The following is an 18,728-nucleotide window of genomic DNA, read 5'->3' as shown; positions in this document are numbered from 1 at the left end:
TCGCAAAGTGGTGCTTTGCAACGTTGAACAGAAAACATGTTGAATGTGATGCATTCCCATTTTTCGTTAATCAAGGAATATGGTTAGAAATGATCGCACATTAAATCCCAGTATTACTCATTTGATTCCCAACATTAGTCCAATCGGAATATGGCTTTAAAGCGCTTTTAACAAGTCGCCAATGCTTTTAGACTCCTATAAAATATACTTTTTTCTATGTAGCGGAAAGCATGTCCATTTGATGCTTTGAATTATACAGCAGAGAGCTACAGATTCTAACCCAAGATCAAAAGTGGGTCAGAGAGTTTATGCTAACAGCACTGCTCACATCATGCATCAGAATGCCTGTCTGAAATCTAAGTGCATAAAACCTCAATTCAATCCAAGTATCACACCACTGAAGTCATCCGCATCAGCCAACATTTGCTGTGTTCACTGATAAATATTTCAAGGCAGCTATTTTAGTATTTCGGCAATAAGTTTCCAAACGCTGATACGGTCCTGTTTTTAGCAGTGTTGTATGATGTTGCTGTCTCAGTTCACAGCACCAAAAGAGCTCTTGTGCTCCATGTTCCAGTCTCTCACTCAATCTCACTATCTTATCAAAGACTTTCACCATTCCTATATTTACTCCTTCATTAAACTCCTAGTCATTATGTTTCCCTGAAAATACATTAGCCTTTTCATACCACTTCAGTCTAAAATATAATGCAGTTTTGAGTGCAGGAAGTGATTATCTGTGATGTGCTCATTATTATTTGAATAGTTAATATACTAAAGCGCTATTAATTTGTTACCAATATATTTGTCTTTCCTCAGCAAGCTACGTTCTTTTGTGGACTAGCAAACAAAACCGTATTTCAAGCACCTACTCACGTCAAAATACTTCCTGAGGAACATTCATGTAATTATATAATGTGTACTTTGAACATGCAGAGTAATATCAGAATGGGCTACAATTCATTGTGAATACTATTCACTAATGCCAACCACTTAATGGGATCAAATTTGCAGCATTTCACAATAATAAATAATAATCATCGTTGCATTTGGTATAGCTACTTAAATCAACATTTCAAACTACTTCACAGAATTTTCTATACAAGTGTAGTGACTGTATATTTGTAGGTGTATGCTGCAGCCAATTTGTCCCCAAACAGCCATGAAGTAAACAACCAATTTTTTTTTTAAAAAGTTGGTTGTTGGCCAGGACACCATGAGAAACTCCCATTTCTTTTGGAATAATGCAATGGGATCTTTAATGTCCACCAAGAGGCAGATGAGTCCTCAGTTTAAAGTATCTCAACAACAACAACTTGAATTTAGATAACTCCCCTCATGCAGGGTAGAGTCCCAGCGCACTTGCAAAGGAGCCTGTTCCGAACATCTGCGAATCCCTCCAATAATTTTTACTGCAATTGTTCAGAAGTGATCAAATCGATCCTGCAAACAGCACAACAACTTGGTCTAAGGATGCTCAATGATACTAAATGATTTCAGCATCAATAGTAAATTAATTTGTAAGAGAAGTCAATAAGTCAGAAAGAAATTGCTTAAAATAATGTATTGCTCCCTAATGAGAGCTAAAATATACAGAAATGTAGCTTGTGTCAGCGCTGTTCTGCAGCAAATAATGTGGAGTAGTATGTTGACTATCAATAAACAGTGATCTTTATACAGTATTCTTTTTTCCAGCAGCTTCTAAATATTCGAACAATTATAAGCAGCTGAATCAGGTGCAAACACATTAGCTTTTCACACATTTAATAGGTTGTTCCCTCCCCACCAACCCCCACCTCATTTGAAGTGCAGGTGCAACAAACAAGTGTAGTTACCATCCACAGGACGATTGAGAAACTGTTGCCTGATATTAAGGTAATGGCCATAACCTGCATCTAAATGTATTCTTTTCCTCTTACTGCTGCGCACAAGAAGGTTCTTGTTTCAGTGCTCAGAACAATCTGCCTCGTAGCTGATAGCCATTGTATTCCAGCTTGAGGTGTCCATAACAAAATGCATACAAAGATCATCAGACATATTCGAGCCAGTTTTCAAGTGATGCATAATATTTGTGCGCATGTATGTGTGTGGGTGGAAGAAAACAGCAGCATTGGCCATGACTATGCAGATTGCATTGAAAATTCAATCTTCAAGTCTTGTCATCTATTGTTTAATAGTAATAAGAAAGCAGTTGCAGTGTTATTGATTAAAGGCATATTTAAGGCATAAATTGACCAACAGCGCTAAATGCTTTAAATTGAATGGGAAACCTTTCTTCCGGGTTGGTTGATAAAAAAATATTGGTCGCTTAAATCCACGACTGTTTGTGGAACACTGCTGTGTGCAATTGGCTGCTTCGTTTCTCCCACAATATACAGTCAATTCGCTTCACAGTGGGTCCTGTGAAGCGCTTTGAGACGTCTGGAAGATACGATAAGGTGCTATATCAAATGCAAGGATTATTATTATTGTATATACTTTGTAAGTCCAATTACAACTGTTCTATAACTTGGATGAGTAAACTCAAAACTATTCTGATCTGACATCGATTCTAGGTGCAAATCCTGTGATGTGGCAGCTTTGATCCTTTCTTTTGACTTTTTAAATCTTGAATTACCGTCACATCGTGCAGCCCGGTTGTAATTAATCTGCACAAAGGCAAGACATGTAAATACAAATGAAGTAATATTATTTGCAGCTTCGCCAAGGCTCTAAAGAAAGCCCTTGAGAGTAGCTAAGCGACCAGATCAAAGGACAGCACGTCAACCAAAAGTGTGCAATAATGTTAGTTTTCTCTTCTGTTAAAAATAAAATGGATTTAAAAACATTAAACAGATGTTTTTTCTATTCAATAGAATACATTTGAAAATATTTAACACATCAGAAGAAACCTTCCTCTTTGTGGACCATCTTGATTAATTTGACGTTCATCACATGGCTGTTTGTAGGACCTTGCAGGAGTAGATGGTTACCACATTTTACTTCAAAACCAGTCGCTACACTACGGAATAATTCATTTAGAAATTCTTTTTGAGACATTTAACGTGATAAAGTGCTATAAAAATAATAACAATCCTTGCATTTGATATAGCGCTTTTTCACATCTTCGAGACGTCTCAAAGCGCTTCACAGAATATGCTGTCAAGTGAATTGACTGTATATTTGTGGGCGAAAATGCACTTTTTTCATTCTTTCTAAGTACAGTAGCACAGGTTAGTTTCCAATGCATGTTTTGCTTAAAATTCAGAGTTTTATTTGAAAACCTAATGTGAATGATTGGTAGGTTGGACACTGGTTTCATATTTCTGGGAGTATAGCTTTGATCCAGACCAAACAAGTTCCTTGTTGTGCAAAGGTGGGACCATGTCAAACCAACTCGCAAAGAACAAACACCAATCTCTAATTTAATAATCTCCTTCTTACAGGCCACAAAATGGACTGTGTGGGAAATGGAAAATGTAACAGCAAGAGATACTCTTCTGAAGGTTGGTCGGAAGAAAATTGGTTGCATGTTTGATGTTGATATGGACGGTCCAAATATCCATGTGTTCCCATTTTCCCATCTTTCATATTACAGGGAAAATAATCATTGTTAGTATCTCTGTGTAAAGTATTTTCTGCAGTAACCACCAAGGCTTTCAATTGCCTGTAATGAAACCAGTCAAATCAAAGTGAACTGGATTGTTCAGCATACAGGTGGATCCTGATAATTGAGATGAATGTGATGGCTGTTCCCAAGAAAGAAAGAGACCATTGAGACTATATCCCTCGTTGTGGATTTATACACCGGTGGAGTCCCATTGGAGTGAGAGATAAATCAGCTGGAGAGCTTGATTTAGCAAACAAATAGTAGCTTATCTATGTGCTGATTTGATTTGTGGTTTCAAAACCACAGTCGACATTTAGTAGAGGTTTACCTGCACCTGTCAAATTAACAGCTGCCCCCAACTTCAACGCTAGTGATTTATCTGCCGTTAGTCAAACTGACAGATGCGGTTATGTTGGTCAATATGCTGATGCCCTAATCAAGTGACCTCATCGCTCTGTGTACACAAACACTAAAGGCAAAACTGAAGACTTTACACTATTTGTGGTTTGTCCTCAGGCTTTGCGCAGTAAAGGACGACAGCACGGGGATAGTGGTGAGTGAGGGACCGAGACAACAAGCAAAGAGGCCCAACACATCAGGAAATGATGGAAATCATGTCAAAGGTGACAACATTGCCCAAAGCATTTTGTTTGCAACTCCCTTTTAATATGGCCTCCCTCTCACATACTCAGGATTGTCTAGTATTTTGAATGACCTCCCCATCCCCAGTATTTTTACTTCTGATTATGTTTCTTGATAGATGATTTCAAACGTTAAGCTATCACTCTTTTGAGTAAATAATTTATTCCTGCGGTTCATTCTAAATTTACTTCACCTTCATTCCCATTAATGTCCCCCTGGGGCCTACTTTCTTAGCTTACTTTGAAATGGTAGCTCCTGGATTTACCTTATCTATAGTATTTAATATTTGATATACTCCAATAACCTCTTAACTGTCTCCTTTCTAGACTGTAAAGTTTTGCTCATTTATCATCATATTTCATCCCCTTCCATTTGGGCCCAGTTTTGTTGGTCTTTCCTGCACCATTCTTCATTTCTTCCACAAAATACACAGTCAATTCACTTTACAGTATATTGTGTGAAGGCCTTGGAGACGTCTCAATGACGTGATAAGGTGCTGTATCAAACACAAGGGTTATTATCCATTCAAGGGTTGGTGGTGTGACCAAAACTGAATACAGTATTCCAGGTGACTTCTGACCAGTCCATTGCACACATTCTATTCTTTTGGTTATATATGCAATCGTTCTATTAGTGTTTTTTTAAATAAAAAATGTTGCTTCACATCACCTTGAAATTCAAATTGATTTGCAGACTTGCTTCCAGGTCCTCTTTCTAAGTCTGAATGGAAATACAATATACGAACTGACACGGCTGGAAATCTCCTTCTTTCATGTCTTGCCTGACCACAAGTGGTTTCAATAGAATGTGAGTCATTCAACCCTTTATCATCATATCATCATCATATATCATCATATTTCATCCCCTTCCATTTGGGCCCAGTTTTGTTGGTCTTTCCTGCACGTTTCTGCACCTACAACCCTTTGACAGACTTAATGCTACACTTTCTATCCTTCTCTCAGACTTTGAATATCGCACCATTACCAGCATCAATTAGCTACAAATATTGATTTTAAGTAATTGCTGACCTTCGATCTACCCCGGGCAATACTGTGGTCTGGGAGCAATTAAGCGGCATTGCAGTCTGAAGAAAAGCTTAACCAAACTCTAGGGAATCACAAGTCTATTGAATCTGTTGTACTGTACTCACCTTTATTGAACAAAATATTAATAAAATATTTTTGTTGTTGACCTGGAAACATCCGTCTCTCACACTCACTCTCTCTCACATAAACTCTCGCTCTCTCTCTCTCTCTCTCTCTGAAGTCTGCAGAATGCGTCACTACCAACTTTAAGATTACAAAATGTCTTCACAGTTAGGAAGGCATCACAAGTTACTGCATCATGCACCAAATTAACACAGATATCCTGAGGGTGCGACTGAGAAATAATAATCCTTGAATTTGGTATAGCGACTTATCACATCTTTGAGACGTCTCAAAGCGCTTCGCAGGATATACTGTAAAGTGTACTGACTCGTGTATTTTGTGGGAGGAAATACTACGATCCTTGTCTTATAGAAGAAAGACTATGATCCATAACTTGCTCATACAACTGTATGAATAGAAATGTAAGAGTAATGTTATTTTGTTTTGCCCAGAGAATAGCAGAATAGTGATCACTTTTAATCCTGATCCGGGTGATGTACATTGAAGTGCTTGGTGTATGTTATGACCAGATAGCGATATTGCTATCTGCAATAGTGGTAATCGCTTTTCCCAAATGTACTGAAATGAAGAGTTCTTCTACTTTGCCTCCAGCTAAAGAAGCAAACAAAAGTAACTATAATATTAATATGGTTATCATTAACCTCTGGACCCCTGGGTTGGGGAGTGGGGTGAAATGAAATTGTTCCTTCTTCAGCTTGTTTTTCAGTATCCTTTTTACAGTAAATCCTAGTTTGTGGGGGTACATCTGGAAGGAGTAAGGCTCAACTGTGCTTTCCGACATGAATATGTATCCTGCCTACATTAACTGTCAAGATTCATACATGAATAATGACCCTGTGCATCAAGTACTAAAGGGTAACATGCAGTGATGGAACCTTACTCTCATAGCAGAGAAAATAAATCAGAAACAGGGAGGAAATTGGACGAGTTCATGTGGAAATGGAACTATATTAAAACTATATTGTTAGGGTTCTGAAATGCTGTACACTGTCCAGCGCCTTGGGACATCCTCCCAACGTGAGAGGCGCTGTACAAATGTAATCTCGTTGTTGTTGTTCTGGATGAAACTGTGGACAGAAGAGATGAGATCACAGATGGGAGGAGGGATACACTGCAAAAAGTTAGTCTGGATGGTGTATCGCACACTATATACTTTGGATTGCAATTTTAATGAAATACTTGCTGTTATTTTTGTGTTCTTAACAAATTGCTTTCATTTGCATCAAAATTTCCAGAACTCTGAAATTGATAACAAGAGAAAAGTGTCAGGATGGAGTAGAAGACTCCAAACTTGGGGAGGAAGGTGGGGGAGTGGGATTGATTTGGAAGCTCTTTCAAAAGAGCTGGCACAGAAACGATGGGCCGAATGGCCTCCTTCTGTACTGTATAATTCTATGAAGACTGGATTGTGCGCCCATGGATCAGACTAAGTAACTCCTTGTTAACATGAGAAAATCCCCCAAAATTCAACTTCTCAATTAGTAATGTTTAAAACTAAATTTAAATGCACTTGGTTTTTAATAGTCCGAAGTCAGTATAGACATGTACAGTTTATAATATCGTGTTCAGGTTTTTGAGGGCATTGAGGCAGTCGAACAAGAGGAAACAGGTTTAAGGGTTGCAAAGGACAATTTCAGGACAAACGAGTGGAAATTTGTTTTTAAAGCTCAGAGAGAGAGAGAAAGCAATGATTAACAAGATGCAGGGAAAGTTGTTTCAGGCCAGGACATTTGACTCATTTTAAAAAAAGCTTTATGTGCAATGGGAAGACAGTAAGATGCATATTCTGAAAGGATAAGATGAATTGAGCTGAAAGTCTGTGAATGCGTCATTCTATCATGATATACTGAATCCAGCTTCACAGGAAAAATAAATAGAACGACTTCCTCACATGTCAAGGACATTTTTTTCTATATCTGTGAAGCACGAAGTTACTTTCAATCAAATCAATCACTTTCAAAACGCAAGACATGTCGATCGAGAATGAATCTCTTTGGCGAATGTTGAATTCTCTCGTTTCTAGTTATACAACCTTCAATTGACAGAAGGTCTGAACTTCAGATTCTGTTCTCAGTTTTATAAGCACCAGAAAAATCGCAGCATTTTTGTAGCTATAAATTTAAACCTCACTAACAAACTGTGAAGCCATGATTTATTAAAACACTGGGTTAAAACTGAATCACAGTTATTTATCCCTATATCCCACCACAAAATAAAAAAAAAGCAGATGCTTTTCTTTTGTTTTATGCAGACAAGAAAACCTGGGTGTTTCATGCATTATTACTCACATTCACCTCAATTTGTCTCACAGCAAAGAAGTCAACAGATAAAACATTCATTTGTTCCAACAACGCATGCACAATCATACAAGTTTATTATATGATTCCAACTTCTGGCATGGCCACAACTTATTTTCTTCCCTATTCATTACCAGTGTGTTGCAAGCCATCTGCTTCTAATCTGCGCATGCAAATGTATGTGCCCTCTGAAATATGTACCAGTCGAAATAACTGTTGTAATCAAATCGTAATTACCATTTCTGATGCATTCAGATTTTTAGGCTGCTTTCATTAAGAATAAACGCCTGTACTGATGCAAGCATACGTTAAGCATGTTTTCCAATAAGCCACAGCTGAGCCACTTATCTTAATGTTTTAGGAGCATTTGCATTCGCTCATGTTTGTGCTGCAGGATTAATCAGAATGATTATTATTCCATGCTTTCTGTAAATATTGTGAAGGTTATTCCAGTCTTACTCCATTTCTTATCTGCAAATTGCAAGTAGGCTCACATTGCAAGCAGTTTAATAAGATATTTAGACATCGTGTTCTGTCTTTCTGAACACAAGGTCTCTCTTCATCTCCAGTCTCAGTATGTTATGCAACTGTTCCTATGCAGTGCATCTCGCGTCACTGTTTGCTGCACATTATTCGTAAAAGACTTGAAATGCTGACTGTTACAATCATTTTCCTGAGTAGAAATCTGCAGGCATCTCCCATTGCTGAATTATATGCAACAAAGGACAAGTGCAAACATAAGCGTCAGCTCATTTTAGCAATAAAGAACATAAATAACATGATTGTTTTCATCATTATCTCTTCAGTCACAAGCAGATTCCATATTGTGTTTGTCATGGGCTTCTTCTAAAGAACTACATGGAGAGAATTCCTCAAGTTTGCCATGGAAAATAAACAGCACTCAAGAGCATTGCAGCGTTCACTGAAAAAAAAGTCCAAACTAATATTCCTAACCTCGTTCTGTCCTTTAATTAGGGAACCCCACTGCTGTTTCCGAATGTAGAGAACAGTTGCTCAGCCTTCTTCATGGGATGCTGCCCTAATTCAGATTGAGTTTGTCCAGCATGCTCTGAATATGGTCAGAAAAGGTCATTTGGCAATTCCTGATGGCAATGCTAAATGCTAAATAAAATCCAAGAGGTTAGAGCCCACAGCTTTGATGTGGTTATGGATTCTTACCATTGTTAAGACAGGAAAGAGGGAGGGTGTATTTCCCTAAACATAGCTTTTCAAAAGATACCAAATAAATATCTGAAAAAGGAAAAATCTTAAAAGTATAAAATGATGGGGGGTGGGGGGGGGAGGTTGGGAGTAAGGGAATGGGACTAATTGGACAGCTCTTTCATTGAGCCAGCAATTTCCATGTGTAGATGGATACCTGGAATTCTCAGTTTGGTTTGGGTACTCTTAAACACGGTGATGGGTTTCCGCATGTGTCAGACAAGACAAAATAGAGCCTGCACAAAGCACAAAGGGCCATCCACATTGCCTCCTTCTGCGCTGCAAGTTTCTATGGCTCTGTAACTTAATGACGTTTCTTAAATAAAGAATAGATAGTGTTTGGTGATACCACAATGTTGACCCACAGTTCACATCTCTATTCTGAATTCATCCGAATAAACATTTTGGGGTTAAGCGGTGAGCCAGACTATTTGTTTACATGGGATTTATCTTCCTGCCCGTCAATCACAAGCAGCAGTGTGTTGAATAAATAAACACGCGGTGGAATAATGAAGTCAGCATTAGTGATTGACAGTCAGTCTTGCAATGAAGCTGCAGGGAATACTTTCTTTCAAAAACTCCTTGCGTGTTTTCTTAACCTTTTTTTTAAGTGCCTGCGTCCCTTCAACAATGAATGGTGAAGATACCATTCGCACAGTAGTGTGCCGACAATCACCATGGAGAAATTCAACGCTGTTCCCACTGAACGGGGAGAAACAAGGCAGAGGCAATAATCATAAGGGCAAAGAGAAAGATAACAGAAGAGAGCTACGTGAGCAGAACCACTAATAAAGAGCACTGCATTATGTTAGCACTGAGATCCATTTGTTGGTGGAGCTACTATTTTATTCACTATTTTTAGTTTCACCTTCTGCCTTGTCCCTGCCAAGACATTACCCAACTAAGGTTCGTTAGTCAGACAACTTTCTTCCAAGGCTACTTTCTGTGTAAATGAATGCAAAGAAGTACACTGTAGCAGCCTGTGTTGTAGCACTTTCAGAATATTTCCTTCCTTCCCGTCTGCTACATATCTAAGCCCTACTCTCGATGGCATAGCTAAGATAAGCAAAATAAGCTGTGACAACCCATTGAGCAGTTGTTACTTAACCGTTTGGCAAAGCAAATACCTATTCACAGTACTGTTGTGAAGCACTCAGGAACACATCATGTACTAAACTAGTGATATAAGAGTGCAAGGCTGGATACAATGGTTCAGTTGGTACCACTTCACCTATGAATTAAAAGGTTGTTGGTTCAACTCCCGTGTCAGATTTTAAGATCACAATCTAGGTTACACTGCAATCCATCACTGGCTCGAGGCTGTCAGAGGTGCCATCCCTTGGATGGGATGTTAAACCAAGGTCCCATCTTCCTATTTAAGTGGAAGTTAAAGATGTAGACAACGCTTGGCGGACCACTCAAAACGAGAAGGGGGCATTTCTCAATCTTCCATTTATTCACTTCATAGCTGTTTGTGGGACATTGCTGTGTGCAAAGTTACTGCGCATTCACCTACAAATAGTTAGTACTCTTAAGAGACATTTTAAAAGCGTGATAAGGCACTGTGACAAATGCAGGGATTATAGGATTATACCCTCAGTAAACATGGTCTCCGTTAGTATTTAACTGACAATCTGTAGGGGTAGCAGGATACACATAGATAAGTGCAGTGGAGCTTGATTAAAATCCTAGCAAAAATTAGAGGCACTTCAACCCAGAAAAGTGACATTTCAGAGGTACATAGATTTATATGATACTTATTAGAGTATAGAAAAATGATTTCAGACATACAAAAGGTAACAGGAAAAGGGCATTGAGACTTTAGTTCGTAAACAAGTTAGTAAGAGAGTGTTTTTCACGGACAGAGCAATTAGTATATGGAACTGCTGAGAACGGTAATTGAGACAAAATCCATATTGGCCTTTAAGGGGGAATTAAACAGACACCTTAGAAGAGTCAGCTGCTGGGACACAGAGAAATGGCAGATAAGTGGGACTTAAAGGACGGCTCGAGGAAGCTGGCACATACACGATGAGCAGAAAAGTCTTCCATGCAGTAAAGTTTTATGTTCAATAGAGAGAGGCAGATTCAAGGCAATTTTAGGAGAGATATCATAAGCATTTCCACAAAGCAAAGAGGTACTCAACACATTCCCTTAGTCTCAAGTTGATAAGGTTCATAACTATGTCTTCATTTTCCTGTGCTTGGGGTTTATTGAAGGCAAAGTGAGCAAACACAGAGAATTGAGATTAATTAGCCACTGACAGAAGGTACAAAAGGGCTACAAAATGTCCTTTTGGACAACCCTTTCCTCAGTCTTGGACGTTAACTAACATAATCTACACAGTATCACACATAATAACTTTAAAATGACCGGCGTCAATATGAGAGAAACGCTTTATTCTAGATTTGCTTTCATTTCTCAATACCACTGCACCTCCAATTACTATTGTTGTTCTATCAGAATTAATAGCAAAACTCTACCCTTCAATGAAGTAACAGCCCTTACCCCAAAGGTTTAATAACTTAAATTACATTCTAAGGAAACCAGAAGAGCTAAAAACATGTTTCCCTCTCTACCATCTCAATCATGGGAAGTGATACTAAGTCTCCAACATATTTTCCGGATGATTTAGGGGATAATAATCCCTTCAAAAAAAATTATAATTTGGTCACTCAATCCATGACTGTTTGTGGCACATTCCTGGGTGCAATTGGCTGCTGCGTTTTGCCCTCAAAATACAGTCAATTCACTTTACAGTATATTCTGTGATGCGCTTTGAGACGTCTCTAAGATGTGATAAGACAATGCAACAATGATTATTATTATTATTATTATAATACCATTAGCCTGGTATTTAAGATACTGCCCAAGTTAGAGGGAACAAGAGTGGCTGTTCACAATACCATATTTGACTAATGCTGATGATGACAATTTATGGTTTCTTAACTTAATGTTGCATTTAATGAAACGTGCGGTCCAATGAAGCCTGATGCAGAGTAAAATTCACAGCAGTTTTGTTGCCGACATCACTTGCAGACAATGGATTTGGAAGCAATGTAATTTGCAGAATCAATCCGGTCGGCGCAAATCGTGTTAGGTCTGTAGTTTTTTTGTAATGTTATTACAGAACTGATTAAGTGACCAGATAAGTAACTGATACCTAATTCTCATTACTATGCGTCCAGCAAGTGTGCGTGCACAGAATACCCAATTTGAGATTTTCTCAGACGAAATTCAATGCAAGGGTGAAAAGTGTAAATTGGGCTTTCGTGCACATTGTCACAATGCCAGGACCAACGTATCTCAATTCATGGAGGTATAAACACAGTGTTAGATTAATACTGGTGCACTGTGCCTTTAACACTAATTCATACAATTATATTCTCTAATAGAGGACACATGCAAGACAGGACTTTGAATGGTTTTCAAATAGGGCACATACACAATTACCAGTGTTCTAATGTTATTAGGGATACAAAATCTTTGCAAGTGTAAAGATCAATGATCGAATAGTCTCTGGGATCTCATAAGCAGTCTCGATAGATCATACCTATGTCAGCACCTTGGGACGTCCTCCTGACGTGAAAGGCGCTATACAAATGTAATTTTGCGTTGTGTTGCACAATAAACACATCAACGATAGCAAAGCATTCAAAGTTCAAGTTTTAATTACAAAATATATCCAGAGATATGTTCATTGATTCTGGATCAAAGACTGGATTAATGGATAACACCTGACAGAAACCGTTTTCTCAGCATCAGAGATCTTTTGAGAATATATTTTCAATATTTATTTCTACAAGTTTTGGGCTATTCAGAACACTCTTTTGGGTTGGAGCTCTTTCCAATTCTCCTGGTTATAGCATTTGTTGTGTTTTTATTCCTAGTTTGATATTTTGTGTGTTATATTTTATTTGGATTAATAGACTAAAGTCTTATGAAAATAAACCAATTTTTCTCCATTTGCCTGGTGAACTGACTTCGCACAGCTTACACTGAGATAAAGGAGGATTGTGCTATAAAATCCTATTGAAAGTCTAACTAAGTGTTACTCCAACAAGAGCCGAATCTATGCTTACATAAATTATGGGCACATATTAAAGCAAGTTCCTGAAAGCCTTCACAGCATCTTAACAGATTGATTCACATGTTTTAAACATTCACATTTTGCACAAATTCTGTTCTTTTCCTTCCTTTTCCCAAAGCAAAATGTTGGCGAGGCAAACTTTCTGCCCAAGAGCTTTCATGCCAACGGATAGGAGGTGCTCAAGGGCAATGTCGGCTCAAACTACCTGGGATTTTTCCTATTCACTTCTGTTGGTTTCCAGACTTTCTACCTGAGATTGAGCGCTCTCTGACCGGAGATCCTATTATGCATATAAACGTTTTTGCAGAGTAAGTCTGTGGCCACCTCTTTTGCAAAGGAGAATTGACAGGCCACCAGACATCAATTTGTATCATGTCCTGAAGATAGAGTAGAGGTGGAGATGAGAGAGATAAGGGTGAGTTACCAGTGAGTGGACAAATTTGCAAGCGAGTAGAATGAGTCATGAGTAGACACGATGGAACGGAATAATAATGATAATCCTTGCAGTTGATAAAGCACCTTATCAAGTCTTTGAGATGTCTCAAAGCGCTTCACAGAATATACTATAAAGCGGATTGACTGTGTATTTTGTCATGGACAATGCAGCCTGGGTTTAAAATGAAACATATCTAATTATTATGTGTTGTCTTTTTTAAAAAAAAACAGGGGAAAAATAATTCAGCAGAACGAACTTCAAAAATATACAAACTGAAACAGCGGTAAGTTTCAGAGAATAAAACAGGTGCGATATACCCAGTGTGATTCACTTCAGCTTGTACCAATGATAAATTATGCAGTGCTACACAACTCACTGACGGAATTTCTGTAATCCACCAACTTCCTAATGTGGATGTCAACCATACATAACACTTTGAATGTTACCGCACAGTGATAGGTCAAGCTGAAGTTAATAAAGTAGATTGCAATGATAAATATGAAAATGGAATTAATTATAGAGCAACACATTAATGTGGGAAGCATTAAGTATTGTAACTTTTTCATTGCAGATCTTAAGTATCCCACAGGGATGTATTAGGTAGCGAGCATGATGGCTTTTAATGTTAAGGTCGGTTGACACTCACTGAATACGTAAACAGGCAAAGCTATACCTGCTAAAATAAATAATATCCTGTGTTTGCTACATATTTCACAATGACTTTTTTTTTAAAAAATGGAATATGTTTTATGGTAAAATCAATATCTTTAATCCAGTTCTTTACTGGCCTCATAAGTTAGAATTTGTGCACTTTATACTATCTGTTGGATCGATTACTGAAATCATTTTATTCTGATTATAATCATTTTGTACCATTAAGTTCATTGCTTCTGATATTATAGTGATTACAAATGGTTGTGAATGTATACAGCAAGGATAAAAGCTTTTCAAAGAGGCTTTGGGACGTCTTCCTGATGTGAAAGGCGCTATACAAACACAACTTGTTGTTGTTGTTGTACAAATATCTGCTTCTTTATATTTAAAGAAAAACACTTTTCATTTCCTAAGCTTCTGTATAATATTAATTGATTCTTCGAAATGGGCTTTTGAACGTATATAATTAGAGGCAGGAGGATAGATTCTACCAAACCTTAACATATTTACAGTTTACAGTCTTTTATTTGGGCTATAACGTCAACCTCTTTCCACAGATCAAGACTAGGAAGGGAACAATCGGGTAGTGGTTCTAATGACCGAGGCAGCACGGTTAACATGCGTAAGGTGGAAATGGGGTTCAGATCAGACATCGCTGCAATGCCCCGGGTAGGGAATAGACTGCAACACTTATTGTGTCAAGGAAAACAATGACTGATTTGACAGTGGGTCGCTAGTACCTCTGGAAGCATAAATCCAATGAAATACCACCTTCAAAACAGAAATGTAAAACGAGAACGTTTGGAAGGAAGCTGTCAGCAACAGACAATAACTCCAACAGACCAAGCACAGCTGAAACGTAAAATGGTGCTGACCTGGAATCATCCAACAACAACAACTTGGATTTGTCCTCCACGCCGGACGGCATCTCAGAGCGCTTTACAGTAACGGATCCCGGGACCGAGCCGTGGGGAGGGGGGGAGCCAGGGGGAGGAGGGGGAGCCAGGGGGAGGAGGGGGAGCCAAGGGGAGGTGGGGGAGCCAAGGGGAGGTGGGGGAGAAGGTGACCAAAGGCGCGGTCGAAAAGAAAGGTCTTCAGCAGAGAGAAGAGAGAACAATCCAGCAGAACAACTGACCATTCGGTGATCGTACAGCAACACAAGTCTCCGACACGTTCAAAACATCAACTATTCCCCAGGTATCATTCACCAAAGTCACTGAACACATCAGGAAAGTTGAAATTAATTTGATGAAAGAAAAAACAAATCAAGAATGCAATGTCAGCAGCAAGCTGCTCGTGATTTGAACCAAATCAAATTAATGTCCTTCACCAAAATAATTAATGTTGGTAAAAAAATTATTTAGGTCCAGAGTTTTGTTTAGCAATGATATTGTTTCCCCCCACTATTTGAATTGTAAAGATTTTTTTTATTGCTGTTTATTACTCGAACTATAATCTATACATTTTAACGTTTTGCTACATACATTTTGGGTGTCAAAAACAAATCGTCATTGATTTTAAAGTGAGAACAATATGGTATTTCCAATGTCTTTTAGTCACTGTGGGTGGCGATAAGTGGAGAAACATTTGTTTCACTCCCCAAAAAATTCTATCATATTTCAGAATATTTTAGTATCATGTTCGATTAAAACCTGCTTCAAATATTCAACAGTAATTCCAGCACAACAACTGCGAGACACGAAGCTTTAATAGTTCAATAATCTTTCATAATACTGTAGTTTGCTTGTTGCACGGGTTTTGTGCTTATTGCCAACTGCTTTGGGTGTTCTGCTAATGTACAAAGTAGCACAACATACAATAATCCCAAAGGACTGTCTAATGACTCATTAGAATATCAGCATTAATAGCTTTGCGTTCAGAGACGAGTTCAATGCATTTTGAAGCTTCATCTGTGGCACACAGCTTTTTTGGTCCGAAACTACATATCTGGACAGAAAGTTTCTGTTATCCATTAAGCCAGACAGGTTATTCATCCATGTTCACATCTGGGACATGGGGGAAATCTTTCCAAACTAACCGGACAGAACTCCTCACTGCTATCCAACATGCGATGACATCAATGCCAAAGCTTCCAAAATATTCTACAGCAACAACTTGCATTTATATAGTGTCCCCCACGTAGAGCAACGTCCCAGAGTGTTTGACAGTGGCGGAGCACAATGCAGAGCCAGGAGAGGGAAGGTGAACTGTGTGGGCACGGTCGAAGAGGAAGGTTTTTCAAGCGTGACCTGAAGATGGGGAAGGAGGGGTCAAAGCGGAGGGATAGAATAAGAGTGTTCCGGAGTTTCGGGGCACAGTGCCTGAAAGCGCGTCCAGGAACTCTAGCGTTTATACCTGGGTAATTGTGAAGATGACTGCAAAAAAAAAACACAACCTTTGTTGCTGCAGTAATGTAATCACATTGTCTGCCAATTCTCTGTAACGCGAATAGATGCAAACAGATTAAGATGGCACGTGCATAAAGATACCAGAGAGTGTGGCAGAAAATTGAACTCCATATGGTATATTGTGCTTGATCAAGCACAGCAGGGTCAAACCGCTTGCTTATACTGTAGTTTGTTCTTTGTTTCCCCATCACCTTCAGAAATGGTGACCTCACCTGGTAAAAATATGGAAACGCAGCTCTCTAAAAGTTACTGGAAGAGGGATAATAATAAGACCATCGAATAATTCTACTTTTTTAAAAAAAAAACGAAAATTGAATTCTACCGTTTGTTGAAAAAAAAAGGAACGTTTTGCAGAGCATTTGATATGAATTAAAATCAGTTACGATTTCAGTGAAGGATAAACACGAGATTTGATGCAAGACGTTATATTAAAGTAATAAACACGCGGTTCGGTTTCAATCAGTCTTTGAACCCTTTGCTGTTCCAGTTTGGAATGGTAACTGTGAAGTCCACAGAATATACAGTCATGTCTTAAAACTTGATCTTATATTAATGCCACTGAGATGCCAGCAAGAATGATGGCATCATAGAATCTTACAGCACAGAAGGAGGCCATTCAGCCCATGGTGTCTCTACCGGCTCTTTGAAAGACATGAGTTCAACCACCCACATATACTGGGCCCCCAACATCATTTGCAACAAGTTTACTTCAACACCAAATGTAGGGGCTGGTTAGTGGTCAAGAGTCTCACCATGAGTAGAAAGACAGAAGTAGTACTATCTATCCCACGTTCTCCTACAATACAAATTATATCCGATGAGTTTGGGAGTACGAGGCAACCAGACCAAGAAATGAGTGTACAATAAACTAACTAAAAGGAACCTCTGTGTGAAGTTGCACTCAGAATGCTATTAAATATGCAAATGACTTCGAGCTCCACAGATTTTTTTCCTAATCTGCGTTATGTTCATTTGAAATTAGCATCGAGAATAATCGCCCAAGGGCTTTATTGTAATGTAATAACCTACATTGGGCTAATGGAGCACTGTAATTTCATTACCCTCCCAAAAATCAATTCCAAATATTCTGCTTAATGCCCACAAGTTAACATGGGTGAAAGTCCATTCCAGCAGGTTGGGCAATCTTGGCTATTTGGCCTGTTAATTTGAAACGTGTGTGTACAGTATACATTTAATAAATTAGCAGCAGTACAAGTGGGAAAACCAGGTGGCCATTCAATTCACTTTGTACTTCTGTTCATTGAGCCGGATAAATATTTCTCAAGGCATTTTAGTCAGCTAACAATATCCCTTTAAAGGCGCGTGGACTTTTATATTAAAGGTTCAACCAACCGTGTTTGGCCGGAGACTGCAAGCTGAAGGTACAAATCACATTAAAACATCAGGCACTAAAGCCACTTTCGATTAAAAAAACTTTTGATAAATTTGTCAATTTATGATAAAACAAAATCATTGCCTCTTTACACCATTCGCTCCAAAGCAATATTTTGTCCTATACTGTTCTATTCCAAGCAATGTACTTCAACTATGCTGCTTTATTTGACTGTCTTCTGTGTATTGGAGCACATCTAAACCTTCTATAGAACCATCTTCTGCTGATTCTGTTACAACACCCGTGACTTGTATTTTTACAAGATTAGTGCTGCTGATGTCCTTTCCATTTAAAAAAAAACTAAATGGATTAACAATAAAAAAGAAATGTTCTGCATGCTAAATAAAAAAAATATATTTAATGTTTCTGCCTCCTCTTGAGGCTCTTAAAAGGTTTTTTTATCTCAACTAACATTTAATAAGCTTTATTCCCCATGCAGTTTCCTCTTTCGGGTATTTGTTTGCACTTCAGAAGGATGAACTCTTCATTTAATCGTGCTTTCCCACATTTCCCTGGTTCTAAAACATTTTTATGGTCCTAATGAGAGTTCATTTTTTTTAAAATCAGGCTGTTAATATACAATGCAAGTTTGCACCAAGTGTTTTATCTAGAATATAGAAGCATTCTGTGATACAAAGATCACAAAAAAAATACATTTAATATTTTACATAAATGTAAAATCAAAATACATGACTTGCATTTGGATTTTACTTCAAGTTCAACTCAAAACACAATCATCTCAAGAAGCACGAAAAGTAATTCACTCGAAGGTAAATTAATGAGGAGAAACTTTTGGGATATCTTCAGACAGTGAATTACTTAATTAAT

The 18,728-nt window shown here is 38.2% G+C and overlaps 1 protein-coding gene across 1 annotated transcript in view; it reads right to left on the bottom strand.

Moving 5' to 3' along the window:
* kcnj3a (potassium inwardly rectifying channel subfamily J member 3a) overlaps window positions 1-18,728 on the bottom strand; it is a 50,920-nt gene that overhangs the window by 27,468 nt on the left and 4,724 nt on the right. The window lies entirely within an intron of this gene.

Source organism: Callorhinchus milii, unplaced genomic scaffold, assembly GCF_018977255.1.
Source record: "Callorhinchus milii isolate IMCB2004 unplaced genomic scaffold, IMCB_Cmil_1.0 Scaffold6, whole genome shotgun sequence".
NCBI lineage: Eukaryota > Metazoa > Chordata > Chondrichthyes > Chimaeriformes > Callorhinchidae > Callorhinchus > Callorhinchus milii.
The sequence above is the reverse complement of the archived record's forward strand: the minus strand, read 5'-3'. Positions and strand labels throughout refer to the sequence as shown.